Consider the following 23,563-nt stretch of genomic DNA (forward strand, 5'->3'; position numbering starts at 1 on the left):
GTTTGTTCACTCATATCACAGTCCAGTCCAATACGAAAATACGTAATATTATGAAAAAACGTAAGATTACGAAAATGCGTGATATTACAAGTTATCGTAATATAAAACTTTTATTACAACTTTTCGTAATGTAGTTAAATTACGAATACGCGTAATATAGCAGATGTAAGAGACTATATTACGAGTTTTCGTAATCCAAGACAAATTCAAGCATCGCAAGAAATTGGAGGCGGGTAGCAAAGTATGACGCTTAATACGAGATGTCACGGGCGATAACTTGTACGACTCTTACTGAGATTTGAATTCTGTGTATTTCAATAAGAATTGCACGAACAGTTGAATTATGAGACGAGGGTGTGATTTTTAGGGTAGACTTCGCAAGAAAAGTAGGGAGTTCGGGTGATATAGACCAATGCGACATGCTTAAGCGAATATTGAAATTTACTTGAAAATTGGTCTTATCCTTGGGAAAATTCCTATAAAAGAATAATAAAAGAAATCACACATGTTCACACACTTTAAAAATCATTTAATCTTCAGTTTATTGCCAAATTTCTTCTATTCTATACTTGCTTAACGACGACAGACCTAATTCATTTCTACAATAGAAAATTTACTCAAATTTTAATATGAGTTAAAGTGACTTTTTATGAGTTAAAATCGATGAAAAAAATATATGGTCATCGATATAGATTTTTAATAGGGAGCGTTTCAAAAGTAGGCAACGAAAATCGATGATTACTATAGGAAGTAATGGGAAAATGCGAGTTTGTGGTATAAAAGTGATGATTAAAAAAATTCTGCAATAGAATTTTTATTCATATTAAGATACAATGTTAACAAGATAATTTAGTAGCAAATAATCCAAAAAATAAATAGGTCATCGGTCTAGATTTTTTAAGGAGGTGTGTCAAACTCTGGTGAATGGTATATTTTGGGGGGAAATTTTCATTGAAAATACCTTGGCAAAATAAATTGTGTCGCTTTATTTCCTTATTCTTCAATTTACTTTTACACTAAATAAAAATAATAATTTTAAGTTGTTTAAAACTCTAGGGATAGTGATAAAGTAGGATTTATGTGAAATAAATGCGTATAATACTCTAGGGATTGTCTCAAAGTACGATTTTTGTGACCCACTTACCATGGGAATCAATATCTGAAAGCCTGATTATTTCAAAAGTTAATATTTTCTTAGCATACCTGTAATTAACTAAAATACTTGAACCTGATACAGTGTTTGTCAAATTAAGAATAAGCATAGATATTAAAGTTTAAGTATAAGGGACTGTTTCAAGATAGGTGTTTTTGATTTTTCGTTATCTGCGTGGTTTACTGTATATGATCAAATAGTCAAATACTGATGCATTCATTACGAAAATAGTACAGAAAAACAAAAGGCTCATGGGCTACATTGCTCCCCTTAGCACACTGGCTAGAGAGAAAAACAGCAATAATCACTTCAGTATTGAGAGTTTACATTGGAGGGGGGGGGGGGCTTGAATTTTAAACAACCTGATGATGCTTCCATATCAATATAACAACTGGCTTTGCTGTTATTGAGCAGATAATTTTTTTTAATTCATTCATTTGACACCCCCTCACACATTATGGTCCAGCCCTACCCCTGGGGCCCCCATTTGAATCAGTACAACTATTACTACCTTAAGATTTTTATGCCCCGACTTCCGGCTATCTTACCTTGAAATCAAATGTCACTTTTTAGCATAACTTCTGTAAACTGTAGGGGTTTAAACGATAGTAAAAAAAGAAAAGATGTTTTTAGCTATCTTAGAAATTTAAAATCCTCAATATACTGTCTTCAAGACACCCATTGTACAGAGAATGAAAAAAGTTCAGTTTATGCCCAGTGGGGCCATGATATTATGATGAGTGCAGGAAAAACAGATGCTAGAGGAACATTAACTCTTATGAATAATAATGTAGAAGTTAAAATTTCTACGGTGAAGTCTGACATGAATGGAAATTTCCTTATTACTAATATGACGGTGGATAATAGATTTAATATTACTTTGGTTAACTTATATGGTCCAAACAGAGATGATCCACAGTTCTACTCAGAGATTGGTAATAAAGTAGAGGAATATGGTAATTAATTTATTATTATGTGTGGAGACTGGAATATAGTTCAAAATTTTCAGTTAGACTGTCATAATTATGTTAAGGAAAATAATCCTAAAAATAGGGTAGAAATACAAAACCTAAAAGATAAATTTAATCTTGTGGACCCTTGGAGAGTAAAAAACCCAATAGTAAAAAAATTCACCTGGAGCCGTAGAAACCCTATCAAACAAGCAAGGCTAGACTTTTTTCTTATATCTGAAGAATTATTGTCAATTTTGGAAAATGTTAAGATCATTCCAGGGTATAGAACCGATCATTCAATAGTAAGTATTGAATTTAGAATTAATGATTTTCAACGAGGTAGAGGTTTTTGGAAATTTAATAATTCTTTATTAAGGGACAAAGAATATATTTAAAAAAATCAAACAACTTATATATGATACAGTAGCAGAATATACAATGCCCCCTTATACTCCAGGACCTGATGCATAATTACATATTCCCAAGGACTTATTTTTAGATGTACTGTTAATGAAAATAAGAAGTCTAACTATCTATTATTCATCTTATAAAGTAAGGGAAAGAAAAAATAAGAAAAAAGACCTCAGCGTGCAAATAAAAATATTACAAGAAATGTTTGATATTTGTACAACACAGTTATATTCAGATTTATTAAATGAACTTCAGACAGAATTGGAAGAAATAAGGAAATATGAATTAAAAGGACTACTTATAAGAAGTCATTGTAAATGGATTGAAAAAGGAGAAAAACCTACTAAATATTTTGCTGCGCTTGAAAAAAGAAACTATATTAATAAAACATTTTTAAACCTGTAAATGAACAAGGTATAGAGGTTAATAAACAAGATAAAATTCTGGAAGAGATAAAAACTTTTTACAAGACATTGTATGGAAACAAAGATCATATTCTTAATACATAATAAGGATGTTAAAAAAGTCTCAAACGGTATGAAAAATCAATTGGAATTAGAAATAACTAAGCAGGAAATATTTGAAGCATTAAAACCATTCAAAAATGACAAATCACCAGGAACAGATGGATTCACTGCAGAATTTTTTAAATTCTTTTGGTCAGATATTGGGTCCTATGTATTTAACTCTTTTAAATGTAGTCTTGCCTCGGGTAAGCTTTCAAAATCTCAAACTCAAGGAATTATTTCAATTTTACCTAAAGGACATAAACCACGAGAATACCTCAAAAACTGGAGGCCAATTTCACTTCTAAATAAATCATATAAGCTCTTATCCAGTGTATTAGCTAATCGAATGAAACCCATTTTAATTGAAATTATCCATGAAAATCACAAAGGATTTTTAGCAGGAAGATATATAGGAGAAAATTCTAGATTACTTTACGACATCATTCAATATTGTAATGAAAATAATACACCAGGAATGATACTGTTGCTTAATTTCGAAAAGGCATTTGATTCAGTCTCTTGGAAATTTATTTTCAAAGTTTTAACCTTCTTTAACTATGGTGAAAAATTTCAGAATGCTATAAGAACCTTATTTAAAGAGGCAAAATTATGTGTTATTCAAAATGGCTTTTTCTCAGAATTCTTTAACATTGGTAGGGAATGCAGACAGGGTGACCCTATTTCTCCATACCTTTTTCTTCTTTGTGCAGAGATAATGGGCATAATGATAAGAAATAGTGTATCAATCAAAGGAATAGTTGTAAATGATAAAGAATATAAACTATTGCAATATGCAGATGACACTGTATTATTATTAAAAGGTACCAAGGATTCACTAAAGTCAGCATTGTCACTAGTAGATGAGTATGCAAAATACTCAGGATTAAAACCAAATTATGAAAAAACTAAATGTGTGAAAATAGGATCCTTATCAAATGAAACAAATGAAATTCTTACAGATATTGAAAATCTTCAATGGTCCCAATACCCATTTACAGTTCTAGGTATTACATACTGTGTGAATTTGGATAGTAGAGATATGTACGAGTTGAATTTTAATCCAAAAATTAATGAAATGCAATCACTAATTAGGTCATGGTCTAGAAGAATGTTATCTACAGCAGGGCGTATTACTGTAATTAAAACTTTGATCCTTCCAAAGATCACACATTTATTAATTAGTCTTCCAAATCCTCCTAGGGAAAAGATAAAGGAAATCGAAACAATTTTTTATGACTATATATGGAATTATAAAACTCCAAGAATAGCAAAAAAGGATATTATTCAAAGTTATGAAAAGGGAGGTTTAAGAATGATATGTCTTGATTCTTTCTGTAAAAGCCTAAAAATTACATGGATTCGTAGACTTTTAAATGATAAATGTCTGTCAAGTTGGAAAGATTTGCTTGTAAGTACTCTGCCAAATGTAGCAAATATTGTGCTTTTTGGAAGACAAATACTAAATAACTTGTCAAAAGTATGTAAAAACCTGTTTTGGAGAGATGTTTTTTTGGCATTTTTTGAGCTAAGGAAATATACTGACTGTCAAAACTCGATTCTTAGCCCTGTGTGGTTTAATGATGCTATATGTATTAATAACAAATATGTCTATTACAAACAATGGTTTGTCAAAGGTGTGCATCGTTTATTAGATTTTTTTAATAGTGACGGTACAATGATGAATTATGAACATTTTTGTCAACAATATGGTTTAAAACCTCCTTTTACACAATTTTTAGGAATAATAGAATGCATAAAAAAGTTACATTTATGTTATAACATAGAATATATTGCTCAAAATATGCCTTATTATCCAGAATTTTTACAAAAAATTAAGAAACATGAGCAAGGTTCAAGAGATTTTTATGATATCTTTATTGACCAGAAATGGAAAAAACCAAAATGGGAATTGAAATGGGAAAATGAACTCGACTTGAATGTAAATGATATATGGTGGAAAAAGCATAATATTTTGTTTTTTAAAATAACCGAAGATGTCCAGATGAGGTGGTTTCACTATAGAATTGTACATAGAATTCTTGCAACCAACACATTTCTGTATAAAATTGGAATTACAGACTCAGAACTTTGTACATTTTGTAATTGTAATGTTGAAACCTTGGGCCATTTATTTTGGGAATGCAATTATGTTAGTGAAATATGGGACAACATATTAACATGGATAAAAGAAGAATTTCATTTAGATATCACATTGAATAAAACTGATGTTTTACTTGGTAAATATTACAAATACTTCAACATTTTTAATGTGATAATATGTATAGCAAAAAGACATATTTATAGAAAAAGGAGTAAAAAAGAACTACCATCCCTAATGGGAATTAAATCTGAAATATTGTATTATTACAAATGTGAAAAATTCATTTATACAAAAAATTGTGAACTAGACAATTTTAATAGAAGATGGGCATGGCTCTCCATAGGTAATAACACAGATACCTAAGTATATTTCCCCTACAGCATTATATGTTACAAAACAATGAATTCTATACTTTTGTTATCTGAGTTTTTCTCATATAATGATATATGCATATGCACGCAGCTGAATGAATGGAGTATGAAAGATGTATATATGTATGTAAAAATAACCTCATGTTACATTAATGTAAAACTACTTTGTTAAATTAACTTATAGATTCCAAGGCTCCCCAACCTTGGCTATAAGGACACACACATATACATGTACTGGGGTAATAAAAAAAAAAAGATTTTTATGCCCCCGTAAACGAAGTTTCAGGGGTTTATAGCTTTTGTCGTGTCCGTCCGTCTGTCTAGCTGTTTCTCTGTCCGCAAAAACTTTAACCTTGCCCATAACTTTTGATTTAGTGGAGCTATGATTTTCATATTTCATATGTGTATCCTTGTGTCAAGACCTTTCTTTGGGTACCACCAAGTTTGACCATTTGACCTTGACCTTGGAGTTTGACCCACTTTTACATGAAAAAACTTTTACTTTGGTTACATGTATATCTTTTGAACAGTAGACACCAGGAGATTTATACTTCACAAATGTAATGTTTGTTGAAGGACCTTTCATTGGATACTCACAACCTTGACCCTTTGACCTTGTAGATTTCCATACTTATGAAAAAACTTTAACCTTGGCCACAACTTTTGAACGGTAAGGGATATAGCTTTCATACTTCATACATGTAATCCTTGTGAAAAGGCCCTTTAACGGATACCAAGAACTTTGACCCTTTGACCTTGACCTTGGAGATTGACCTACCTTTAAAAAAGCAAACCGTGACCGTAACTTTTAAAGAGTTAGGGCTAGTGCTTTCATATTTTACATATTTGATCCTTATGACATGACCTTTCATTTAATAACAAGAACTTTGACCCTTTGACCTTGGAGTTTGACCTACTTTTTAAAAAATTGAACGTTGGCCATAACTTCTGAACGGTTAGGACTAGGGCTTTCATGCTCTACATACATGTAAGTATTCTATGTGGCAAGACCTTTCATTTGATACTAATTACATTGACCTTTTGACCTTGACCTTGGAGATTTTTGTACTTATTAAAAAAACTTTAACATTGGCTTACTTTCAAATTTCACAATTGTTTTCCAGTGAGAATACCCTACTCTTGGTACCAATTAATTAAATTTGCATTTAAGAAAAGCTTAATCTTTGCTATGTTGCCATACGGGGGCATCAGTGTTTCACAAACACATCTTGTTTTTTGGTATTTCTAGGTAAAACTTTGATCCCCTATTGTGTCCCACCTTAACCCCCCCCCCCCCTTGAGCTGAAATACATGTATCTATCAATTTGTCAATTGGGAATGTTTTCACAAAATTTGACAATAATGCACCTGTGTTATTTTACTCTGAATCTAGGCTACTGTAATTGTAAAAGTATAAGAATTTAACACACAGGTAAAATACTTTATTAATAAAGTATTTCACATTTCAGGACAAAATGTTGACAGATATAACAGATTTAACTATGGAGTATCAAACAGTACCATTCGGTATCAAATACATGTATTGATGAAATTTAATATACAAAAATATTTTACTTGTATATGTTTGTTTATAATGATTTCACTCAGTCATTTTAAATATTTACATGTATTACCTGTTACCTAATATACAAACTTTGATTTTTTAACTAGTTTTTTTTATGAGATATAACATATATACATGTGGGGTAAAACTAACCGTACACTAACTAGAGTTCCTAATTATTTCATCACATCTGTATGTCTAAAAAATGATGTACATGCTGTTTACATGTAGAACAACACTATAAACTTGCAATATTGTTACACATGAAAAGTTTGTAAAAATTTTCTCAGTGGCTAATCATATATTCTGGTGCTGTAAAGTTGGAGGTCTTTTGGTTGAGAGAGTAAAGGTTGGAACAGCAGACATTGGCACACTAAAGAACCCTCACTTCTCATTGCTCCCAAGTGTCATTCACTGCATCTTGTGATTTCTCATCAGGGTTAAATAATCTTGTAACATGTGTTAAGCTACAACAATCAATCCATGCCTGCAAGGTGCATTTTTGGAAATGCTGGAAATTCAAGAAAAATTCCTGACGACGATGGGTGCTCCAATAGATGCAGCAATTTGAACTATCGGCGTATTGTTGTTTCTACCTGAAATACACAAAAAACTATGTGATATTCAGATAAATAAATAACATTCAATCAATTTATATCAAGTGTACACAATTTTATGCATTTTGAAAAGCTATTTTTAGCTTAAGGGTCACAGTCAAGGTCAAACTAAGGGTCATTTACCCTGGTGTCTTTTGAAAACTTAATAAGTGGAGTATGCATACCAAATATGAAGTCTCTATCTGTTAAAATTTATGGCTAAGGTTAAAGTTGACAACAGACAGACAAACAGATAAAGAAACGGACAAACAGGACAAGAACAATATATGCTCCGAATCTATCGATTGGGGCGCATAAAAATATATGAATAAACTGAAAGACTCAAAATATAAATTAATATTCACACCCTAATAAAGCATATGATTAATCAGCATTGTCAGTGTACAAAGGAATAGGAGAATGACTTTTAAAAGGAGTGAAGTTTTCATTTTAAAAGACTTCAAAAACATACCTAAACAAGTCTTGGGTTTTTCTTCAACAGCAGGTATTTCCTCAGTACAAGTATCTCAAATTGCAGATTTTTTCTGTGGTAAAAAAAAATTAAATTTGAAATGCAAAATACATTTGAGTATTGTGTTCTACATACATGTACATGCATCTTAAATTTGTATAAAATAGTATTATCAGTGTGATTCAGTTTTGAGTTGTTAATTCTTTAAAGCCGCGAGTGCATGTACTGTAAAAGATGAAGGCAATCTTTTATTATCTTTTTTTATAGAAACAATTATGAATGATTCACAACTAATAATTCAACAACTTTTTGCATGAAAACAAATGATTCAAGGGTTCAAATACTGTATAATCCCTATTAACAGCCCGGGCGCTTAGAAAATTGTAAAACGGGGGCGTTTTTTGGGGTACTCTGTTTATGATATTCAATGTCATATTTTAACTTTAAGAAATCTTTTGAAAAAAAAATTAAATACAAGGAACCAATAAAATAATGTCTTTACTTAAAGTGAAGATAATCCACCCAAATTATGCTAAATTATTCATTACCATTGAAATATTGGATAATAGATAAGTATAATAATTAATTTTCACTTTCTTCAATATTTTGATACGATTCTTGTTGATTTTATTCACTTTACAGAGGGCCCTTATTTCCTGACAATTAAAAAAGACCTCAGGGGGCGCTTATAGGGGCAGGGGCGGTTAATATGGATTATACGGTATATGACGTATAAGATAGCATACTACCATACTTGATTCTAATGATTACGTGTTGGTAACACAGGGGAATTACCAACAACACACATGTGAAATCTTTAAAGAAGTTTGCTAGTTTAATTTCATTGCTATATAGGAAAACTTTATCAATGATTGAATGAAGCTAGCACAAAATACATATATTTAAAAATAAAGTGATCAGCCTGTTTCAACATTGCTAGTACTTTACTTGATTCATCTCTAAGCAGGTAAATAGCCAGGTTTATCTTCATGGCTTTATATTTAAGCTTGGTTGAATATTCTTTGAGAATTAAGTATGCTTATAAATTAACTCGGCTACTCTAATAAGGTATTTTGCTTAACATTTACAACCTATTGCAATTCCATCCAAAATCTTTAACATTTTTACATAGACCTAAAGATGCATTAAAAGAAATATATTCAACAATAATAATAAAACATAATGAATAAATGCAACATTTAGCCTAAAACAAAAAATCTAAATATGGTTACCTGTTCCAAATGAAATACTGACTAGTGTTGATATCACATCAGAAATTTCAAGCTTTGGCAGCTGTTAGGTCCTGGCATTCCGGACTCTTGTTTTCTCCTTCATTTACAAACTATATTATGTTCACAGGTTCATTTAGCATCATGCATGTTTAGTTCATCTTTAGCACGAAAAGGCAACGTAACAGACATTATTCAGAAAAAGATCTTTCCTTACAAATCATCTCCATGAGAATCATCAACATAAATTTATTGTCTCAGGCCACTGTCCAGAATCTGCTTTAGAATCGTATCGATAATGAGAGACAGGGGGTCGTACATTTGGCCATAGTTTATGACGATGTTTTACTTGCTACACTCCATTTATTAATGAATAACGAAGCTTCAAATGAACAAAGCCAGCCTAACCGGCGAGTCAGGAAAGTCAACAACATCACAACACGTTTTTATTTACTCGCCATGCGCTTATGGCAAATGTCGTAAAATAATCATTTACTTATAAAATCAACAAATGAATGTGAATCGAATTGTGTAAAATATTTTTGAATTGAGAGTAAAGGTATGAAACTCTTTGTAAACATTAAAAAATATATATCAATCATCTTTAGCAATACATAATTACGTCAATCTGATTCAAGGCAGATGCGCGACTTCCTGCGCAGTAGCGCTAAATTTCGAATTAGGTCTGTCGTCCTTAAATTAAAGTTATTTTCTTATTGAAATATTACGTTATAATATTATTTATGCTAAATTTTAGAGAAATTTGTACCATTCTATAAAGTGCTTGCGGGGAAATTGTAAAGATATATTTTTATGACGTGAACATTAAGTATATGTTTCAAAACAATCCAGTAAGTTGTAAAGAGTTAAACATTTTTTGATAATGTCAAACAAACCCACAAAATCCGATAGGTATTTTTTTTTTATTTTACAGCATTTTAGTACTGCGTGATGATTCAAAAATGATGTATCATAAGAATGGGAATTCCCTAAATGTTATAAAGTTCAGTAGTTGTAAACAGCGGAATCTTAATACACATGCATATCTAAAATATTTGTTCAATTCATTAGCATAATCATTTTGATTTTTCACGCCCAGATTCATTGTTTGCTGACAATAAGATCTGAGCTCAGGGTTTAGAGGCCTCATGTTATCATGTCGTCGAATTTCTAGCCAGTTCATCAGATTGTTCCAAGTTCACTTTAATCATGTTTATGTAAGATAAAAATATAGATTTTAGCCTACCACTGTATAAGATAAACAAAGGTGACCTATTCATGTATTTTGATTGTATACTCCAACTGGTTATGTCATCGATTTGGGAATATCTGAGTATAAATGCGAATATCACACTTATTTTAATGTACAAACAAAATCAGGTATATAAGACAGGTGTGCTTTGTTGCAACCACTATTGAAATAACGACCTCTATTGAAATAAATTATATCAATAGTGGTTGAGAGTGCATTTCAATAGCAAACATAGTTAGTTACCACTATTGTAATACGACCACTATTGAAATAATTGTATCAATAGTGGTTGAGAGTGCATTTCAATAACAAACATAGTTAGTAAATATTTTTTTCAACAGTGGGTGAGACTGCATTTAAATAAAATAATTTATATAACCATAGGTTTTAACCACTAATGAAATACCAGCTCTACTGAAATAATTATTCAATAATGGCTGAGAGTGCATTTCAATATGGTAACCATAGGTTTCAACAACTATTACAATACTACCACTATCGCAGTACAGTTAAGGTGCGCAATGGAAATATGGACTAAATTTTGTATTTAAAAATGTATTCGAAATCGGGATGGCGATTATTTTTAGTAGTTTATTTATATCGGATAATTGTAATTATGATTAATAACTACATATCGAGAACCATTATATTTTATATTTAGACTAGTCACGTGTTGCGGCTGTCACGCGATTTTAGCACATTGACTTGAAGTATTGGTGGTACATATAAAAATCACTAGTGCAAAAATAACCAAGTTAAATTTCTAAGTTTAGTATATAAATATTTTCAACACGCATTGTAGTTTCCAAAAAGTGCTGCGATCCTGTCTAAATTCTGCAATTTCATTGTTAAAATTATACTTGTATGACAGAATGCTATATATATTTTTTGCTGGTCAGCGGCATGAAATATTGATATAATTAAATTGTTTTTAAGATTTCATCTGGATCGCAGCACTTTTTAGATACCTTAATAGTTCTATAGTTGAAATGTGAAAGCTTACATTGATCTACAGAGTGTATGCCCTTGCACTAGATCGATTTATTAAGACCCCAACATTACCCTCTGATATACATGCATACAAATATACGACAGTGTCAATTAAATACGTATTATGTACAGAAAAAAATATTAATGAAATAGTGAAAAAGACATTAAATTCAAGTTATTGGCCCATAAAATATCTGTAAATAATATTTTATTAAATTAGAGAATACATATTTTGTTAAGAAAATATTACTTGATCTGTCTCTCACTGCATACAAACTACGTCATGTTGTAAGAAATGACGTCATATTCACAATTGTATTGCGATCAATGACTTGTTTATAACTTGTTATGTGAGATTTTACTAACAACAAAACAACACGCTGTAGTAAGTTTTTATGTAGTTTGATGATTTCTAACTGGTTAAATTAGTGCTCAGATAAACTCATTTTGTGGTATTTTAAAGAAATCTTGTATGAAGTATATTGTCTATGATGTCATAGTCAAGTTTTCCCGTACAAATTAGGCTCCGCCTCCTTTTTGTAACCTTAAAAGTTTCAACGCGTCCGCAACTTTTGAAATAAACATTTCAATATATTGGATACATTGTTCAATGTACTATTGAAATCAATAATTTTATCCATATTCTAATCTTTATTTCAAAAGTGAACATTATTTCAATAGTGGTTGCAACCTTTGCTTGTTACTGAAATGAATCTCACCCACTATTAAAATAATTATTTCAATAGTGGTCGTATTTCAGAAGTGGTTATTACCTATGATTGCTATTGAAATGCACTCTCAACCACTTTTGAAATACTTATTTCAATAGTGGTCGTATTGCAAAAGTGGTTATTACCTATGTTTGCTATTGAAATGCACTCTCAACCACTATTGAAATAATTATTTCAATACTGGTCGTATTTCAATAGTGGTTATTACCTATGTTTGTTATTGAAATGCACTCTCAACCACTAATGATATAATTATCTCAATAGTGGTTGTATTTCAATAGTGGTTACCAACTATGTTTGCTATTGAAATGCGCTCATAACCACTTTTGATATAATTATCTCAATAGTGGTTGTATTTCAATAGTGGTTACCAACTATGTTTGCTATTGAAATGCGCTCAGAACCACTTTGATATAATTATTTCAATAGTGGTCGTTATTTCAATAGTGGTTAAAACAGTGTTTTATGGAATGATTCATGGGTTTTGACCCTTACCATGCACATCTATGGGGTATTTGATTTGTCAACTCTAGTGTTAAGACGGGTTGATATTGAGCATGCGCACAAACGAACATAGTCTCTTTTTAATCAAACGGCAAGAACACAACTCGAGTGCATTGAAAATATTCGGACATTATTTTGCTTATATTTCATTGATTAATATTTGGAAAGCAAGGAAAATTACGATATTCGGGAAAACGACTATATCTATTGTTTATTTTCTTCTGTCTAAAATGTACGAATAACAGATGTAATGTGAGAAAAATTGGTACATTTGTGAGTGAATCAATATTTTGCATTCCCCCTCTTCTGAAGTATTAGCCAGTATTCTGATTTACAGATTAAAATGATAATTTATTTTCAAAATCTTAACCAAACATCTGCCTTGCCTCACTTTCCTCCCTTATCAATGTTGGCAGCCATTGTTCTTGTTCACTCTTGGAAAATTGGAGAGTATGTTCGTGACCTAATTGTGCAACACGCGCGTCGTGTTCGAGCTGTTTGATTTAGAAATCCGACTAGTTGCAGTTCGTGTTTAAATCAAATACGCCCTATAAATTCCGTATTTTAGTTTCAGTTTCGTTTTCTTGATTTGATAATTTCGTTCGGAATATTGGGCTTCCGTAGAAAACTCCAATTAACTCTTTAAGAACTCTCTCTAAAAATGTGAAAATAAGGAAAGGTGGTCGATAAAAAAAAATCAACAAACTACATAAACAAATCTGGGAACAGCACTTAAATATGGACCTCAGGAAATCCCTCAGATGTCAGGTGTCTAGGAAGAGTAAGCACCCCTGTTGACCGGTCACACCCGACGTGATTGTATTCTTGTTTAGCACCCCTGTTTACCGTTTACACCCGACGTGACTGTATTCTTGTTTAGCACCCCTGGTGACCGGTCACATCCGACGTGATTGTATTCTAGTTTACACACATTGTACAAAAAAAATTGACATACTTCTAGAAAAATATGTTAGTTTTTTAAGAATGAGATCGGGTTTTTTTTTTTATAAGCAAAGATATTTCAACCATAGATTGATTGATTGTATATTGTTTACCGTCCCTCTCGAAAATTTTTCACTCATATGGAGACGTCACCGTATGCGGGTGAGAGGCTTCAAATTTTGACCTCTAATCGGCACTCAGGGCCATTTAGCAATGAGGGATCTTTATCGTTCCAGCGCCTGAGGCTGACACGGGACCTCAGTTTTTAAGGTCTCATCCGAAGGACCCGCAACTTTCACTTCAAATTGCCGAGCGCATGGCGAAGGAACAATTTCTACCCATTTTTTATCGACTAGGTCAGTCGCGGCCAAAATACGAACTCACGACATCCCGATCACGGAGCGAGCGATCTACCGACTGAGCTACCGTTAACGGTTTCAAACATAGACATTTCAAATCAAATAACACACTGGATCGCTTATACCTGTAAGTCGGGTTACGTTATATATTACCCTTTGTATACTGTATTTAAGATCAGTGGTAAAATTATAATCTTTATTTCCTTATTGGAACAAGAAAAGCAACGCAATGCATTTCACTACATGTATCATATTATTTTACAAAATTTTCAGTGGAACGACTCCCCAATATCTTTGTAATTTATTTGAATTTCATTCTTCATCTTCTTATAACCTTCGATCTGAAAGTAATTATGATCTAAGATTGCCAAAATTTCGTACAAACTTATTCAAGACATCTTTTCAGTATTCAGGTGTTCATCTATGGAACAAACTTCCCCAACACATTAGACTCTCTCAATCTCTACGAACATTTAAGCGTAATATATAAAATTACATCATCAGCTGCCGCAAAATTGTTTGAGCACGATAAGGTTTCGATATTGTATATTGTATTATGATTGTTAATTAACTATACATGGACACGATATTCATATTCTTGTGATTGTTATTCCTTAAACATATTACTATTATATATGATGAATTGTATTCTGTATATTTTTTGTATTTGATATATATATAGAAGGCCCTTGGGAAGAATAGTGCATGCACTAACCAGGTTACCTTCTTTAAATAAAGTATTTATTATTATTATTATTATCATAATCCAACAGAGAATTTTTATTCGAAAATTTCTATTTGAAAAGTTACCCTTTGGTGTAAATACAGGATAAAATCAAGTTATATATTAATATAAAATAACATAATATGAATTGATAGAGGTATTGCGTTTTAGCAATGTTTTATTCTTGGAAAAAATACCCTTATGCCATTTCAAATTTTAGAAAAGAATTATGCACTCAAATACATTTTATTTGAAAGGTTTGGGGAAGATAAAGACTCGCTTAGTGTTATGTAATTGACCAAATGTTTCCTTTTTCTGAATAGTTACCGGTTCTTGACCATTTTCAATTGCTATCTGCTTCAAAACACTTCCTGTTAATCTTGCAGTCTATGTTATTAGACTGGTGACAATTAATGAAGATTTATGGCTGTTTTATTGCTATTGAAAAAGCTCTGTAGAATTATCATACAACCGCTTTGTCCATTCTCAGAGCGACCAGAATCCAACAATGGTGGAAAGACTACCAGTATCTTATTGTTCTCATACCTTGTGTCTGGTGTTTTTGTTATCATTGGAATCAATGCAGTTGAACAGGCGTATTCAAACAGAGCTAAAACAAGGGCGTGGGTCGCAATGATGATATCTGTTTCTCTTGGATTAATATCTCTGATTATTCTCATCGTGTCTGGTTGCAGAAGAAGACTCACCACCGAAGGACACATCCAACACAAACTTGCGGATCCATCTCTGAAACTTAGAATAATTTTCCTCTGGATATTTGGACTAGCAGTTATGGTACATGGTTCCATCTATGCTGCTATTTATATAGAATGCATCGTTTTGTTTTCCTTAAGAACAGCTGAAATGATTCTTTCAATGATGAGTAATGCGATTCTACTACTTTTTCTTCTGATTGAGTTGAGTTTTATATCGTATTACCAAAGCAAAACGATTATAAAAAACTTCCTCGTGAACATTTCAAGTATTTTTATTCTTTTGGCAAACTTCGTCATCTGGTTTAATATAGTTATTAGCAATATTTCTGTATTTCAACTTGCAAACAACACTGTTCCTAGATATAGCAATGAGTCTTATTGTTTTCGAACATCCAGCATACAACATGGATTGGCAGAGCAATTATCACCTATCTTATTACCAATGAGAATGGAGTTTTGTATTCTTGGTTCAAGTTTTATTATTTCATTTTTGGGTTTGCCATTTGACAGTGCAACGAATGACTTTAATAGTCAAAGAAATCAAAATTTAAAAGAAACCATAAATTATACATTAGATCTTCACGAAAGAAAACTGCATCTAATGGGACGAAATATCTGTGTAGCAATATGTGGAGTTTTTATCAATTTACCAATACTTTTTGCAACTGTATTGCTCGTGTTTGCATACAACTGGAATAGTGATGGTCTTATTCTCCTACTCCAAATTGGCGAGTGTGTGAGCACGTTCAGTGGTATTCTAACTGTTTATATATGTAGTTACCATCTAAACAAAAACTTCAGCTACTCTACTAGACAATCAAAATTGACCACCAATGAATATATCCTAATTCTAACTTCCTCTGGTATGGTGACTTACTACATGTTTGGATTAGTGACCGCTTTTTCAAATCCCTCCACTCCGCTAAAAATGTTTCTTTGCAGTCGTTTATTTTTTCTGATTGATACTTTTCTGCAAACACACCTTTTAATCAAAGTCAGGCGCTATCCCACGAAGGGAAAATCTTCAAATATTATTTCCTCTGGGGGAATTATTCTAATGTCGACCAATCTTATTCACTGGTTTCTAAATTCTTATAACCAGCAAAGATTTCACAAAGAATTAGAGCCCGGGCTCGTTGGATGGGAAAGCTGGCTGTATATACAAAATATACTTGTTCCGTTGATGTTATTCTATAGGTTTTACTCGGGTATCAGTGCATACTCTTTGTATTATATGTTCAAGCCAAAACATTGAGACAATTTATCATTTAACATTCTAAAAAAATGTGGAACCTCTACATATTGAGCTTATTTAGCAGAATTCTAATAAACTGATTTTTCACCTTTTTATTCTTATTTGATTGCTTTGGATATGGTAAACTTATAGTAAATGAGCATTTCACCAATTCCTACGGTCGTTATAATGTCATCGTTTATTAATAAGCGAATACTTTGAATCGGATGTTAACTGACACTTTTACCATCAATTGCTTAGGCAATTCAATTTCTTTTTGCAAATATTCGTTAAAGAGGATGCTTACTTTTTCTCTTTATCTGATCCCATCTTCCATATTTCTAAAGAGTAGTTGTTTTGGCATGTTATTTAAAAAAATCAAATATCGACCTGTACCAGGCATTAATGACTGTTATCATTTAATAAGAGGTTCCACCTACTCTGACAGGGGCTTTCAATTTTATGATCGCATTCAGAGAACATGAAACATACAAAACTAACACTTTCAGAAAATCTGTGAATAAAGTAAAGTTTACTTTATTTCTACTGACGACAAAGAGAAACAATACTCTAGCAATACCATAGTCATAGCTTTATTATTAATGAACTGATATGTATTTTAATTATATAATAGAGAGAGGGGGAGTATCTACAAGAGAATGTTTTACAAATAAGACAATATGACAGATTGTTCCTTATTTCAACTTGGCAGTTATTACTCCTAGCCATGTAGTTTTGTTTCAGTGCTTCATTTAATTGAGAAGGAGGTATATACACTTATTTTCTATATATGTCTGTAATTCATAAAAATAACGAACGGTTCCTTCCTTCCTCATGTTTGTACATCCACTTGAAAAAAAATTAAAAGTGTTAAAGGAAATCCTGTCTGTTTTTTCCCTAGTGTTATTGAAATTTGAATTTTTATTGGTATCTCCTCATACGATTTCATCTACGTGGTGCAGTGGCTAGAACGTTTACCCTAGAAGCACGCGGTAAGAATTGATCCTTACGTCACGGGTTCGTCTCAACTCTGTGACACAGAGAACAGATCCTTCGGATGAGACCACATAAATTGAGGTTCCTTGTAGTTATTTAGCCCCTTCACCGAAACCCACTTTACATTCCTAAGATAAACAGGTCTCTTTCAGTCGCTTCCTTATCTCTCAATATTTTTTGTGTGTTTGTTCATTTTTAATGTTGACTTATTTTTGTGGATGAAGTTATTGAAAACAAAACCGAAGCACCATAAATCTCTATCTTAAACATGTAGATAATATCTCAAATAAAAAATGTATTTATATGACACACCTTTCAAGGTTATTTTAATACTATATTTGATAGGGAAAAAACAAGACTATCTTAAGGATATGATAAATGCCGACATAGCGTAAGGTTATTAGATAAGTTTGATCGATCGAATTTATGCAATTAACAGCGAGTTATTAAGAACCTTAAATATTTTTATTTACATTAACATTAACTATATCACAGTGCAATATCTTGAATAAAGTTTGTTATCTCTATTTGTTTCATCCCATTTATATCATGTTCGAAACAAAATATATGTTGTCGACTGCGTATTTTGTCGCTATTAAGGTAGTCCGATCCTCAGGTTTATAAAATTAGCAGTTAAGTAATCAAAAATGCCCATAAAAGTATCTCTGAATCCACAAAGTTATGTAAATTTATCCACAGTATTTCTTTAAAGTTAAAGATTAATTTAAAAGTTAATCATATTATATAGGGAAAATTGCCAAACCTCCAATATTTTTGCAGAAAAAGCGAATTGGAATTTCTGCAATGTATTTTCTAATTGCAAATTGATCAACAAATATATTTTAAGTTTAAAAACGATAAGTATTCAGGCATTCAGAGAAATTGTCATGATTTTTATAATTATTTGGTCTTTTTTGTCTTCTATTTCCGTCATATGTTCTATAGTACATAGTGTAAAAGGCTTTTGTTATCATCACCAGACACCACAAATAACTTCGTACACAGCTAGGATAAGGCTGCCCGTAAAATATCAAACTGTTCAAACTGTAGTAACTTCTCTGAACTACCTAGATATGACGTCATAATAAAATATGACGTCAGGTCACTGCATACTTGAGCTGACATGACGGGGAAAGTGTCATAATTATTACACGGCATGTAGATTTATTATAGGGATTTGTGTTTAATTTGAGAGTAAGGGTTGTTTTTCAAGCTTGTGTGTGCTGTTATAATGTTTAACATTTGGTTTTTAAATGTCTGTATTCCTTTTGCTTGTCCCTTTCACTTCCGTAGACAGAGTTAGAATTTATGAACCGTGTTTGTATTGGACTGGCACAAGTGAAAGACAAGGATAAATTGAAGATATTCTGCGTGAATCTAAAAGAGAAGTATGTCTTCTAACTGAATTTTGCTGGGGGATCGTATGTAGTTTATCCGTTGTTGTATAAATCGCGATAAAGTGTGGAAAATACCCCTCTTTACGTTGGTAATTTTAATTTATCGTAAAATATTTTCTTAAGAAGTAAAAATGAACTTTTTATGTACCAGGGATAACGATGAATTGATCTATGTAAAAAACTTTGCACAATATTTTCGTTTTGCATTCGTGCCGAGGTGATTTTTGTGCAACATTTAAGAGTATCAAAATTGTCCGTCACGTGATCAACACAGTCATCTGATATCACAGAAATGCTTTATTATAATACCTGATTAAACTGTTATCTCAAGTTGACTGCAATTTCAAACAAGGATCACATATTGAAATTAAAATCAAGCTCAAAATAAAATGTATATTTTTAAGACATTTTAAGCCTTCGGACAGCCTTATCATAACTGCGTATTTCATATCATGCTAATAATTATTGATATCTAAGCATGGATTCAAGATAATCTTATTTTTCTACAAACTGTAATTTTTTTCCTTTTATATGATACAAATGTAAACTTTCATAAGACCTTTTCTAAAACTTCCAAAAACCTTGAATCTTATAAAGATGACTAAAATGAAAATTGTTGCATGAAAAAAATCATTTTCAAGCTTCATTTTGATGCATTTCAAATTAAATATTGATTTTTTGAGTTATCTTTCCTGGCTGAGGATCTGATATCCTTAAAGTAGGTCCGAACTTTGAATTTGAATACCTTGAATAACTCAAATTAACTAAAACACCAATAAACGATTTTTATTTGAAGGTTAATTTTCACACAACATGTCTCAGAGTACAAACCTCTAAAAATTCAGTATCCAAAATTGAACATAAAGAAGTCTTATGGGTTATCATATTTTATTTGGCTATGTACCAAATCATGTAACATCATGTCAAATTAAATTTATGTTAAAACTTAGGAAAAACAATAACATTTATTTACCAGGGAAAAAAAATTGAAATTTTTATTAAAAAACATTAACAAATTGAAATTGAAACTGACCACGTCCTTAAGAATAATAATTTGAAAATTCATGTATTTTTATTTTTAATAATTCTCAAATTCTAAACTGTTAACATGCAATTTTTTCTTTAAATCTATTAAAAATTATTATGTTAGGTTAACGAAAACGCATACTATTTAATGTTTTTTTTTAAAATCATTCTTTGGAAATTAAAAAAAAACAGTTAAATTTGAAAAGACACTATCGGCTTGAAATCAATAAAAAAAAAAATACTAATATATTTGTGTCAAACTCATATTTAATTAGAGGCTTGAAACCTTATAGTCGAATGAGTTTAAAGTAATATTATACAAGATTGATAGATTAATTGCCTGTTGATTAACGTCCCTCTCGAGAATTTTTCATTCAAATGGAGGCGCCACCACTTGCCGGTGGAGAGCTGAAAATTTTGTTTTATGCTCGGCACTCAGGGTCATTGAGCAGGGAGGAACATTTTTGTGCCAGCACCTACTGCGACACGGGACCTCAATTTATACGATCTCATCACATGAGCTGCCCCCCGTCCAACGGTAGGATTCGAACCCAAGACGTAAGGACTGACTCCTTATTTCTTTACCCTTCAGCCGACGCTTAACCAATGCGCCATGAAGGTGACAGATTCAAAGAAGTACAACATCTAGGAAAACTAATAAAAATGAAAATATGTTAACCAAAAAGAAAAACAAATTGGATGATTGGGGGGGGATAATAGGTCTTGTAGTTAGTGCACCATGTAACATGTCATTAAAAGTAGATAGTAAACCTATTCATTTGCTTGCAGGTGCTAATACAATACCATTTGTTACTATCACCAACCAAATGGAACTTTAGTGCTTGTGCACTTCTAGTATATTCAAACCCTCTCATATTGACTGTTGGAAGAATACATATTGAAAAAAGGTATTTTGTCTCATTTTTATTCATCAATTTTTTACTAAGGTACGGTATCGGACCACCTAAATCTATGAAAATAATTTTTGTTTCATACATTTTTGAATTCTTGTCTTATTCATTTTATTCAATTGACATATCACCGTTCACGGTAGCCTAGTGGTAGAGCGTTCGCTTCTTGATCATGACGCCGAAATATGGCTGAAATATTGCCGCCTATAAACAATATAAATTAATCAATCAATCTTGATCATGAGGCCCTGGTTCGATTCTCGTTCTCGGCGCCGCGTCAAATCTAAGACGTAAAAATAGGTAGCGACTGTTCCTTCGCCAAGCGCTCAGCATCAGAAGTGAAAGCCACGGGTCTTTTGGATATGACCTTAAAAACGTAGGTCCCGTGTCACGGTAGGCGCTGGCACGATAAAGAACCTTCACTGCTCAATGGCCTTGAGTGCCGAGTATAGGTCTAAATTTGAAGACCCTTCACCGGCATACGGTGACGTCTCCATATGAGTGAAAAATTCTCAAGAGGGACGTTAAACAATATAAATTCAATCGATCAATCGATTGACCTATCAATTATTCTACCATCATAGATGTTTTTTTTTATCAGAGGTGAATTGCAAATGGGAATTTCTTCTGTGTTTAATGCAAATCGATTTTACAACAAGATAAATAGAAGACATGGCAACTTTATTCACCTTTTTACTTGCTAAACGCCAAGGAGAAAAGATTGATGCATTTTCACTTTAAAATGATTTCTACTAAAACAACAGATTGCCTAACCCACAAAACATGAACTTCACAATTTTGGAAGCAATATCATTGCTCAACATTACTATTTATAAGTTAAAAAACTTAAATATAGCGTTAAACCCACAACTTCTTTATAAGTCTTATACATAAAAAAGTTCAAATTATGAATAGATAAAGTCTAAAAGTCACATTGAATGATAATGACAAATTGGTTTTGCTAAAGTTAATTGGTTTTGATTTTCTAATGATATTTAACATGACTTTTAAAACAGTTTCCACCCTGCAAATGAAGATCTTCCTGAATTGTCACTATAAATAACCCCATTATTCCATGAAGCAGGTGTCCTCAGGTAAACGTCGTCTCCTTTATCGACGTGCGCCACAACAATACCTGTTCCACCAATTGTACCCGAGGCAACTTGTGAGAAAATTATACCCAGTTCATCCGTATTCACCATCAACTGTGTGGAGTGAAAATTATCATTACCAATTCTGATCGTCCAAGTGAACACATAAACCCCGCTTTCTGGCACCATGAATACCCCCGTGGTGGAGTGATAGTTATTTCCAAAGTTGGTTTTCACGACATCAAAGGACAAGGGATGCTGTATAGTTATTGTTGGTGTAGATTTCGACATATAGGCGTAGAAGGCAATGGGATGAATCGTGTTAGAAGGATATGGTGTTGTTATTACAGGGGACAGCAATCGTTCTGAAAGAATTTCACAATAAAATTGATTGTAATTTTTAAACTAAAATCTCCAAAAACTTCTGATGTAGAGTTAATTATATCAAGGAGGTGCAGATAATAAATTTATCGGAACTTTAAATCTATTCCCGGGATGTTGTAAAAGTGATATTGTCGGAATTCTATACACAGACACGCATAAAGCTTTAATTTTACTATCACAATCACTTTCTTACAAATTTGGAAGAGGAGAAAGTCTCATATTAATTCTTACGTAATGTTTAAAATCAAAAAAACAAAAGTGTTCTGTTTAAGTTGAATTAATCATCGACCTTATTGAATCTTAGAATAATAAACAAAACCAAGCGTACATTGACTCTTTATAAAGAGTAAAACATTTGTTCGTTAACGATTAGAATAAAAATCAGTTTTTTTAAAAGTAATGTTTGGTTATATACTGAAAGGAAAAAGAAACGCAGGGTAAACTTTCGAGGTGAATTGAATTTGTTTTTCTTAAATATGTTTTAGTTTTCCTATCTTACTTTTAAAATCATCTTTCAAAAAGATAAAACCAAATTCCCATTTGATTTTGTCTAATAACTCATGAGTTATTGAAGCTCAAATGATGATACCCCCCCCAAAGTGAAAATCGAAAACTCTCATTACCCATGCATCTGTCAGAGCCTTATTTCTCCTTTGCATGGAATTTCGTCAGAGTGTTTTATCATTTAAACCCTGGCTATATTTGGAATGGGTAACCACGCAAAAAAAAGTCAAACGGTGTGCGCATGCGCCAGTGAGAGGAATACAACAGTAAGTTGACTGGCTAAAAAAGCAAATTGCGGAATTTTTTCTTTCAAATTGTGTATGAATGTAATGATTATAATCGTCTACTGTATAAATGGCTGTTTTTTGTGTTAGTAAGGAGGCGATTTACGAGATGGCAGGACGAATAACCCGCTCGTATCATGGCTCTGTTTCGCGTTAACG

The 23,563-nt window shown here is 32.0% G+C and overlaps 1 protein-coding gene and 1 long non-coding RNA gene across 2 annotated transcripts in view; both read right to left on the bottom strand.

Moving 5' to 3' along the window:
- LOC134250764 (uncharacterized) overlaps window positions 1-23,563 on the bottom strand; it is a 57,505-nt gene that overhangs the window by 13,423 nt on the left and 20,519 nt on the right. The window lies entirely within an intron of this gene.
- LOC134250767 (uncharacterized) lies at window positions 6,926-8,218 on the bottom strand. The gene is made up of 2 exons (XR_009988596.1): window positions 8,131-8,218; window positions 6,926-7,658 (listed from the first exon to the last, which is right to left on the bottom strand). It is a non-coding gene; the product is annotated as an uncharacterized LOC134250767 (long non-coding RNA).

Source organism: Saccostrea cucullata, unplaced genomic scaffold (assembly GCF_032062105.1).
Source record: "Saccostrea cucullata isolate Sc308-1 unplaced genomic scaffold, CSIRO_AGI_Scuc_v1 ctg5660, whole genome shotgun sequence".
NCBI classification, from domain to species: Eukaryota; Metazoa; Mollusca; class Bivalvia; order Ostreida; family Ostreidae; genus Saccostrea; species Saccostrea cuccullata.